This window comes from Aotus nancymaae, unplaced genomic scaffold (assembly GCF_030222135.1).
Source record: "Aotus nancymaae isolate 86718 unplaced genomic scaffold, 86718_ANA_hifiasm-v0.15.2.pri h1tg000032l_0, whole genome shotgun sequence".
NCBI classification, from domain to species: domain Eukaryota; kingdom Metazoa; phylum Chordata; class Mammalia; order Primates; family Aotidae; genus Aotus; species Aotus nancymaae.
This window is the reverse complement of record NW_026988445.1, coordinates 25,301,550-25,313,011: the sequence shown is the minus strand read 5'-3', so window position 1 is coordinate 25,313,011 and position 11,462 is coordinate 25,301,550.

Here is an 11,462-nt window from a genome sequence, read left to right as displayed (position 1 = left end):
TGAAGAAAGTCAATTTTGTATAGTTTATTTCAATCTAGATAAAATGCGAATTTTTAAAAAAATTGATTAATAAATCTTGATATCTTAATCAGGGTATAGGACCTTAATCATTTCACACTTGTTGGGAAATAAAGCTGAGCATGTTTGATATCTTTTTAAAGGTTAATATCATCTTACTCCAGTGTTGGTTTAAAGGATGAAGATAATGTAAATCATCAAGCACAGTGCTTGACACATAATGGATAAAGCAATGTTCATCTTTCCTGCTTCCTTTCTTTTTCTCCAAGAGGTCATCGTTGCAGAAGGATAAAAGAAATATCCACACATCCCTCCTAGCTGGGGTGGGGTCAGGGATGAAGTTCAGGAGGCCAAAACTGAGTGGTGTGGATCAGGATCCCAGAGAGCACAGGAAACATCTAAAGCACAGTCAGGTATGGGAGTGGGTTGGAAATCAATCAGATAGAGTCCATAAAACGAGACCAAGGAGACGGCATCCTTGAACAAGTGCATTCTGGAAACTCCACTTCTAGAAGACACAAGATTCACTGGAAAGAATTTCAGTCTAGGCTATAAGACATTATATAATAATATTTATAAAGGCAGGCCGGGCATGGTGGCTCACACCTGTAATTCTAACACATAGGGAAGCTGGAGTGGGAGGATCACTTGAACTCAGGAGTTCGAGACCAGCCTAGGCAACACAGTGAGTCCTCATCTCTATAAAATAATAATAATAATAAAACAAATATATATATATAATTACAAAGACAGATGAAGCATATTCTAAACTCTCCACTCTCTCCAAATAGGAATGATTTCTAAAGTTTCAGACTAACAAACACATGGTTCCTTAGGAAAAGAAGAAAGAAAGGTGACTATTTTCTTTTTTCTTTTTTTTGAGACGGAGTCTCACTCTGTTGTCAGGCTGGAGTGCAGTAGCACAATCTCAGCCCACTGGAACCTTTGCCTCCTGGGTTTAAGCGATTCTCCTGCCTCAGCCTCCCAAGTAGCTGGGACTGCAGGCACACGCCACCACATCTGGCTGTTTGTATTTTTAGTAGAGATGGGGTTTCACCATGTTGTCCAGGATGGTCTCCATCCCTTGACCTCGTGATCCGCCCACCTCAGCTTCCCAAAGTGCTGAGATTACAGGCGTAAGCCACCACTCCCAGCCTAATATTTTTACCTTTACAATTAGCTAATGAAAAAAGCATCCAGTTTAGTCTTGGTAATAGGATTACAGGCACCAGAAGTCCCACTGTGATTGACTGCACGGATTATGGGTGAGGTATTTTCCAAAAAAGAGACTAGGTTGCTGTTAGGAAGAAAAAGTAAATGCTGAATAGTGTATTATTAGTCAGGTTCCTCCATGAAACAAAACAAAACAAAACAAAACAAAAAAAAACCAATAGCAATGTGCATCTATAAAGAAATTTATTTTAAAGAATTTGTTCATACGACTTCTACACTGCTGGTGGGAATGTAAACTAGTGCAACCACTATGGAAAACAGCATGGCGATTCCTTAAAGAACTAAAAGTAGAAGCACCATGGGATCCAGCAGTCCCTCTACTGGGTATCTTTCCAGAGGAAAAGAAGTCATTATATGAAAAAGATACTTGCACATGCATGTTTATAGCAGGACAATTTGCAATTGCAAAAATGTGGAACCAACCCAAATCCCATTAATCAATGAGTGGATAAAGAAACTGTGGTGCCTATATACAGTGGAATACTACTCAGCCATAAAAAGGAATGAATTCATGGCATTCGCAGCAACCCAGATGAAATTAAAGACTATGATTCTAAGTCAAGTAACTCAGGAATGAAAAACCAAACACCATATGTTCTCACTCGTAAGTAGGAGCTAAGCTATGAGGATGCAAAGGCATAAGAATGACACAGTGGGCTTTGGGGACTCTGGGGGAAGGCTGGGAAGGGGTGAAGGATAAAAGACTGCAAATTGGAGCCAGTGTATACTGCTCAGGAGATAGGTGCACCAAAATCTCGCAAATCACCACTAAAGAGCTTACTCATGTAACCAAATACCACCTATTCCCCAACAACCTATGGAAAAAAAAATTAGAGAAGTAAGAGACAAACATATAAAAAAGAATTTACTCACACAATTGTGGAGGCTGACCAGTCCTAAGATTTGCAGGGTGAGTCGGCCAGCTGGAGACCAGAAAAACCAGTGGTATAGTTCCAGTCTGAGTCTGAACGCTTGAAAATCAGGATAACTGATGGTGAAGTTCCAGCTCAAAGGCTGATGGGCTCAAGACCCCAGGAATAATTTTTGTATTTCTTTTAGTAGAGATGATTTTTCACCATGTTGGTCAGGCTGGTCTCCAACTCCTGATCTCAGGTGATCTGCTGGCCTTGGCCTCCCAAAGTGCTGGGATTACAGCCAAGTTAGATGACTGTAAAAATATCTTAGGCCAGGCACAGTGTCTCACCCCTGTAACCCCAGCACTTTGGGAGGATGAGGTGGGCAGATCATGAGGTCAGGAGTTAGAGACCAGCCTGGCCAACATAGCGAAACCCCATCTCTACTAAAAATATAAAACATTAGCCGTGCATGGTGGCAGGCGCCTGTTATCCCAGGTACTCGGGAGGCTAAAGCAGGAGAATTGCTTGTACCCTGGAGGCAGAAGTTGCAGTGAGCTGAGATTGTGCCATTGCACTCCAGCTTGGGCAACAGTGCAAGACTCCATCAAAAAAAAAAAAAAAAAGATCTTAATAGTTGTTTTCCTTTAGATGTAGCCTCAGATCGTCACTGCTATCAGACTACTCTCTAAGCCTGGTTTCTCTTGTCATCATTTGATTTCCTTAGGGCTTAGCAGGTGTCTTCATTCCTCAACATAATTTGAATCCATGGACAAGTGTGGCTCCACAGTGCTAGCACATGGGTGCAAAGACAGCACAAACTCTCCTTAAAATTTGATCTCTGAATATTTAACGTGATGGGTATCCCAGCTACTCTGATTGGATCATTACATATTATATGAATATATTAAAATATCACACATACTCCCAAATACGTAAATATATTATTTATCAATACAAAATTAAAATTTACAAATGGTTCTTTAAACAAAACGAATTATATTGGCATGAATCACAGACTCACAGACTCACAGACTCCCCAGACAAAATTGATCCACACATTAGCACATTCTAAACCAGTGGAAATGTGACCCTCGTGAACCACTGCCAAAGCCACCGAAAGCTTCTTCAAAGGAGAAAGAAGCCAAGCAAGGTAGTTCCCACCTGTAGTCCCAGCACTATGGGAGGTAGAGGTTCAAAGGAATGCTTGAGCCCAGGAGTTCAAGACCAGCCTGGGCAACACAGCGAGACCCCATCTGTACAAAAAAATACAACAATTAGCCAGGCATGGTGGCACGTGTCTGTAGAGCCAGCTACTCTGGAGGCTGAGGTGGGAGGATCACCTTAGCCCAAAGAGGGCGAGGCTGCAGTGAGCTGTAATTGCATCACTGCACTCTAACCTGGGCAGCAGTGTGAGACCCTGTCTCAAAAAAAAAAGGAAAAAAATAAGTGGTTTTCAAGTCCTAAGGGTGATGGTTTAACACATTCCTAACCATTTAACAAGCCTGACATCTAGTGGTCAATGTAGCTAAAGGAGACGGATTGACCCTTATTCAAGTTAATTGTGATGGAAGTATTGTATAGCTATTGTAAATGTACTTCTGTCAGAGTCAGTAAGACTGGGTTAAAAAGGGAAGAATGGAAATGATTATGCAAGCCACTGAGATGTTTGTTGCACCTGTCTATGATAAGATAACGTAATTCAGGTGGACCAAGAGCCGGGAGGCTCTTCCCTTCCTTCACAAGGAAAAGGGAGACAGAGGAAAAAGAATAAGGCTGAGGCAGTGCATATTTGCATGTTTCTTAATAATAATCACAATAATAGCTATTTGACATGATGCTATATGATGGGTCTTACACTAAATGCTTCATACCTTGCTGTCTTTCCAGAAACTTTGTAAAATAAGTATTATAATCCTCACTTCATCAATGATGAAACTAAGGAGCAAAGTGACTTGCTGAGTTGCCCAAATTTTTATAAACAAGACTTAGTAGAGCCAAACCACTATCCTAGATCCTTTTTTTTTTTTTTTTTTTTTTTTTTAACGTTAGTCAGGATCTCCTGCTGTTGCCCAGCCTGGAGGGCAGTGGCACAATCAAAGCTCACTGCAGCCTCAACCTCCTGGGCTCAAGTGATACTCCCACTGAGGTAGTAGTCTTCCATGTAGCTGAGGCCACAGGTGCACACCACCATGCCTAGCTAATTTTTTGTAGAGACGGGGTTTCACCATGTTACCCAGGCTGGCCTTGAACTCCTGGGCTCAAGCAATCCTCCCGCCTTGGCCTACCAAAGTGCTAGGATTACAGATGTGAGCCACAGCGCCTGGCCTATCCTAGATCTTTCACATTCCCACTAGGCCACACGCTATGTTGTCTCTATTATTGAACAGGCAGAGGGAGACAGAAAAAGCAATTTATCTGCTCTGAATTGACAAATTATTATGACATCATATTCATCCATACATTGAAGACAAATTATTTATTTATTTATTTGAGACAGAGTCTTGCTCTTGTTGCCCAAGCTGGAGTGCAGTGGCGCAATCTCTGCTCATTGCAACCTCCGCCTCCCGGGTTCAGGTGATTCTCCTCCCTCAGCCTCGCAAAGTGCTGGGATTACAGAAGTGAGCCAATGTGCCCGGCTGGAGGCAAATTTTTTAAAAAGCATTCATACAGAGTTCTTGAGTGTTTTTCCTATTCAGCTGGTGTGTGTGAGTGAATCATATTGGACTCCCTTTGATCCTGTTTCGTGTTTGCTTTTGTTTTTCCCTTAGAATGTTATAATTTCCAGCTGGCGATTATTTTAGACTAGAAACGGCAATCGAAGAGATTTTTACTCCCTCCAAAACCCCATTTTCTGGTCCAAGGGCAAATTTTCAGTAGACATGGATAGCTTGAAAGTTTGACACCGCCAAACTTTCACTCTTGGAGAAGGCTTTCAACCAAGGACAGTGGTTTAGGTGTATTTCCAACCTAAACTCAGCCTTTAGAAAGTCAGTGACCTGCTCAAAGATTTGTAAATTTGGAGATTACAGAGCCCCGGCAATAACCATGGCTGACCTTTGCATTGCTTTGTAGGCTAACTTTTATGTCACTCTGAATGTCTTATCACGTTACTCAGTTTGTAGCTCACAATCTCTGGAAGAACTCCTCTGAATCCTCCAATTGTCTAGGCACTTACCCAGAGCTTCCAGATCCCCTGTCTGTGTCAGACACCGTGGTATAAATGAGCTGGTGTCAGATACCCTACTATGATTGAGCCAGCATCAGGATTCTAGGGGCAACGTGAACCAAAACCACACCAAGTAAGTGACATAGAAAATGTTCCTATGCATGAAAACAAGGAAGAAAGTGGACGGTGGTGTACATGCATGTGGTGCCCGTGGGGGTAGGTGACAGAAATTCATAAAGCTGGCATACTCTCACTGCTTACAGCAGTCATTGGTCATTTAACACTGGGCCACTTGTCCTTGAAAGAAATGTTGAGCAGGAAATGGGCAGGCCCAGAATCGGATTTCTTCTTGTCTGAGGCCTGGATGTTGCTTCACTCAAGAGTTGGACCCTGGGTGCTGGGGAGCACCTGACTCTCGGTGTGGTACATTGTAGACAAACATTGAAGTCTATGTGCTCAAAGAACTGGGTAATCAGATATGCTAAGTTTGGAAGCCCAGGCATGTGGTCAACAAGCAATGTCAACCAAGTTTAGTACCAATAGGAAGGGGCTTCTTCATCTGCGGCATGCTGAGAATTCATTGCTGGCCCAATAGTGTCAGAACACACCCAGGGCTTTTGGCTGCAGTCAGGCCTCTGCACCCTAGAAAGCTGAGTCTTGATGGCTTCGTAATTAGGTCATCTGCAGCCTAACCTAGGGGACAATGACTCCGCCAGGCTGCCAGAGATGGTTTCAGCAAGACCACGTGGCAACAACAGTGAAAGTGCTGACATTTTCCAATAAAATGGGTAACACCTGGGACTGACCCTTTGAAAATATCCATGTAAGTAGATGCAAGTTTTATTTTATGCCTAAAGCGGGTGAGCGAGATTATAGTTAGGGTCCTGCAAGGTGTCTGTTAAAAAATCAGTTGCTTTGATGGAGTTTTGCTCTTGTTGCCCAAGCTGGAGTGCAATGGTGCAATCTCAGTTCACTGCAACCTCCACCTCCCAGATTCAGTGATTCTCCTGCCTCAGCCTCCTGAGTAGCTGGGATTATAGGCATGCATCACCATGCCCGGCTAATTTTGTATTTTTAGTAGAACAGGGTTTCTCCATGTTGATCAGGCTGGTCTCGAACTCCCAACCTCAGGTGATCCACCTGCCTCAGCCTCGCAAAGTGCTGGGATTACAGGCGTGAGCCACCACACCCGGCCACCTCTCTGAATTTTCCGTGCCCATATGCTCCCTCAGAAGAGCTATAGCTGGGAAGGTTTTCCATTCTAATCACCATTTAACTTCATTTAACTTCCAACTTGGGTGGAGAATAGGAATTAAAATTCCAGGGTCAGAAGTTTTTCATTCTAATAACTTTTCAGGAGAGGGGAGTAGAAATATAAAATATATTTCTCTAGATGTATTTGTCTCCCTTGAAGAGGAGATGTTTTAAAAATGATTTTCATTCTTTTTTTTTTTTTTTTTTTTTTTGCTGTTAATTGTTTTAAAGTACCTAGGATTCCTTTATTCTTGGGGCATGCATGTCTGACCCTGGCCCTGACTAAATACTAAATGCTGGCAAAAGATGCTTTGAAGAAAGTAAGATAAATTGAAAAATTCCCATGTGCTGTAATCCAGTCTTCCCCTTCACAATGACAGAGCAGTATAAATGGATGGTCTGGATTTTTGCAGATGGTTTATCTTATTTGTCTTCTCACGTCTCCCTAGTTTCCCCTGCTTTCTACAAAGGACCTTAACACATTTTTTTTTCACCTTGTGTTTCCTTCTTCATGTTTCATTTTATACATTCTAAGTTCTTTTAATTGCTACTTTTGCTAGCTAATATTTAAGATATGCAGAATCAAGGCAGCTTGAATCTTATCCTGTTTTATATCCTTTGATAAGGAAAGAAAATGTATCATTGATTTCACAAAAATTAGTGAATAAGCTTGAACTGAGCACTTCGCTTCTGTTTCATTCCTAGGCGATCGACATCATCAAGTTTTCCGGCTTTTTTCTTTTCTCTTCTCTTTCCTTCTTTTCTTTTGAGACAGCATCTTGCTCTGTTGCCCAGGCTGGAGTGCAGTGGCACCATCATGGCCCACTGCAGATTCAACCTTCTGGGTTCAAGCAATCCTCCCACCTCAGCCTCCTAAGTAGCTGGCACCACAATCCCGTGCCACCACACCTGGCTAATATTTTTTAAATTTTTCTGTAGAGACAAGGACTTGCTATGTTGTCCAGTCTGGTCTCAAACTCCTGGGCTCAAGCAATCCTCCCACCTCCTAAAATGCTGGGACTACAGGTGTGAGCCACTAGGCCCAGCCAAGTTTCCTGGTTTTCATTTAAAGTATGTATTCAAGCTGCATGTGGTGGTGTGTGCCTGTAGTCCTAGCTACCTAGGAGGCTGAGGTGGGAGGATTACTTGATCCCAGGAATTCCAAGTATAGACGGGACAGCACAGAGAGGCTCCATCTTTTAAAAAAATAAGTGTACATCCACTAAGAGTCAAATATATGAATTCCTGGCTAAACTCCCCACACTCCCAGCCCTAAATCCCAATCTCAGCCATCCACGTGGATGTCTAACATATCCAAAATCCATACTGTTGATTCTCATAGGACAACAGCTGCACCATGTTGACTTTGCAGTTATCAGAATCCATCATGTAGGCAAAGGCTTGAACCATAGCTAAATCTGAGTTTTGGCAGATGCCTTGTGATTTCCCCAGAACACACGAGGATGGAAGGTCTACAAGTTACAGCTATGAGACCATCCCTCACTTGCCTCCGTATCTTCCCTTGGAGGCTATCAGAAGACAGGTTCTCATGGGCTCTCTAGTTCTGATGAAGTGTGGGGCTTCCTGCCAACCACCCTCAGAAGAGAGCTGCAGAGGCCATGTACTGTAGTCAAGTATTGGCTCCTCAGTGACAAAGGGGCAGCATCCCTGCTGCCATCATCCAGCCCTTTTTGTTTTGGATCATTATTCTGGTGTGTGAGACAAGAACCACGGGGGACTGGTCTCTTTCCCTTACGTCTCTGTTCACTACCTGTGTATTTAATAAGCTGTGCAAATCTAAAAGTGGCTCATCATATCTTTACCAGCAAGACCAGCCAAATCAAGGCCTTGGCCTTGGCCAACCTTGGGCTTATGACCTTGACAACCTTCACTGCAGCCTTCTCCATCTCAGTACATCAGTGAGGGCTTCCTTGTCTGCTGTACAGCAAGCCTCTGCTCTCCGCCCTTTGCATTTAGTTTCCTTCTTTCCCTGTTTTATTTTTCTCTATAAGAACTATGATATGCTATAGAATTTATTTATTGTCCAATTGTTTATTTATTTTGGAAACAGGATCTCATTCTGTCTCCCAGGCTGGAGTGCAGTGGCACAATCTTTGCTCACTGCAGCCTCCACCTTACTGGCTCAAGCAATCCTCCCATCTCAGCCTCCCTAGTAGCTGGAACTACAGGTGCACACCACCATGCCTGGCTAAATTTTATTTTTTAATTTTTTGTAGAGATGGAATCTCACTATGTTACCCAGGCTGGTCTCAAACTCCTCGGCTTAAGCAATCCTCCTGCCTTGGTCTCCCAAAGTGCTGAGATTACAGATGTGAGCCACTGTGCCTGGCCTTGGAGCTCAATAGAATGTAAAATCCATGAAACCAAGGAGTTCTTCCGCTCTGTTTCTCCTGCACCTAAAACAGTACCTGGCACCTAGTCAAATGCTCAACTAATATTTCCTGAAAGTATGAGCCACAAAAAAATTCTTCAGTGAAACAACAGTAGAACCTACTGTTTACTACATTATAAATGTGTGAAGTCGAATCAGTCTGTCTTGGACTTATGAGTGAATTTGAAAAGATATTTTGAAAGGATAATAACTCAATGCTTAATTGCTGTAAGTTTTGTAATGACAACTAAATTAGTATTTGGTAAGTATGTAAAATAGATATAATAGTATATCAATATAGTAGAACAAAGTATAAAACCTCAAATTAAGCCAGGTGCAGTGGCTTATGCCTGTAAACCCAGCACTTTGGGAGGCTGAGGTGGGTGAATCATCTGAGGTCAGGAGTTTGAGACGAGACTGGCCAACATGGTGAAACCTCATCTCTACTAAAAATATAAAAGTTAGCCAGGCTTGGTGGCACGTGCTTGTAATCCCAGCTACTCAGGAGGCTGAGGCAGAAGAATCACTTGAACCCAGAGGCAGAGATTGCAGTGAGCCGAGATCGTGCCTCTGCACTCCAGCCTGGGCAACAAGAGTGAAATTCCATCTTAAAATAAACAAACAAACAAACAAACAAACAAAAACGAAGACTGAATGTTTTGAATTCTTTATCTCTGCTTTAAGAAAGGTAGGATTTGGGGATGCTATGGCTTCAAAAAAAATCACACATACTAAAAATGTGGGTAAAATTATATCAATGGATAATCTGTGTTATTCACATAATACAAGTTTCCACTGAGTGAGAAAATATTATCTTTCTTTAATTCCATTTCCCTTGAAAATAGTGTTTTCAATTAAATGGAGGAAAAAAAACTTGAAAAACTTAAACTTCAGGAAATAGGATTTTTTAAAGAAAATCAAAATATACAAAGTAGTTTGGTGAAATCAAACCATTACCAGATTCTTTTTTTTTCCAGAAACAGATTTGATATTAATCTAATTGGCTATTAAATGTACTTCGTTTATAGAGCCAATTATATAGTACTCTGTTTCAAAGCTTTAGAAGAGAAAAATAAATAGTATCTCATCCTAAGCAAAATTAAACAGTGTAATTTCATTTGGAAATAATTACCTAGAAAAACTTACAAACGTTCAAAAAAGTAAAATCTGTTAGAGTCTGACAAAATCGTCTACAGTGAAAAGGCAGCTTCAGGAAGGAAAATTACCTGCTGGCGAATTAGAAAACTACAATTAAACCATTGACATTTCCCTGAGAAGAGAAAAACAGTAATCGTGAAGAAGTGAGGGAAAACAAATGATGACGTCATGTTAACCATAGGAAATACACATCCTTTTGTAAAAGATGTTGTCACCGTCTCAGACTGTTTCTTCCGATATGGATTTGCAAAACATGATAGCTGAGCCCACCAAGCCTCTCGTGGTTGCCATGGGTCAGGGTGTGGTGGCCCACACCTGTAATCCCAGTACTTTGAGAAGCCAAGGAAAGAGGATTGCTTGAGCCCAGGAGGTCAAGGCTGTAATGAGCCATGATCATGCCGCTACACTCCAGCCAGGGTGACAGAGAGGGAACCTGTCTATAAAAAAAAGAAAAAAACAACAATAAAGGTCATCATTCTCCCACATAGGAAACTAGTTAAGCCCTCTTCTGCCCTCTTAACTACAACTCCAAAATCCATCTGCCATATAAGAGAATGAGGCTAATTAAAAATACATATCAGATGAGAATAGACCTTCAGAGGTCCTGGAATTTGTCCTACTCCTTTGACACATATTGTTAGGTAACCTCACATACTTTGTTGCGTCTCTTAAGAATACATTCTGGTCTGGCACAGTGGCTCATGCCTGTAATACCAGTAGTTTGGGAGGCTGAGGCCGGCGGATCACCTGAGGTCAGGAGTTCAAGACCAGCCTGGTCAACATGGTGAAACGCCGTCTCTACTAAAAATACAAAAATTAGCCGAGCGTGGTGGTGTGTGCCCGTAGTCCCAGCTACCAGGGAGGCTGATGCACAAGAATCTCTTGAACCTGGGAGGTAGAGGTTGCAGTGAGCCGAGATCGCGCCATTGAACTCCAGCCCGGGCAACAGACAAACAAACAAACAAACAAAAACATTCTAATATTTTATTTGCCAAAACTTTTTTTCTTTTCTTTTCTTTTCTTTTTTTTTTTTTTGAAACATGATCTCATTCTGTCGCCCAGGCTATATAGTGCAGTAGCATGGTCAGGTCTCATTGCACCCTTGAACTCCGGGACTCAAGCAATCTCCCGCCTCAGCCTCCTAGGTAGTTGGAACTATAGACAGGTGCCACCATGTTGGTTCATTTTAACATTTATTTTTGTAGAGACAGGGTCTTACCATGTTGCCCAGGCTGGCCTTAAGCTATTCTCCTTTCTTGGCCTTCCAAACTGTTGGGATTACAGGCGTGAGCCACCGCACCCGGCTATTTTCTAACCTTAATATTAGGAATTGTACTGAAATGTTTACCATGGTCTAGGGCTGCAAGCAAATCATTTCTTCTTG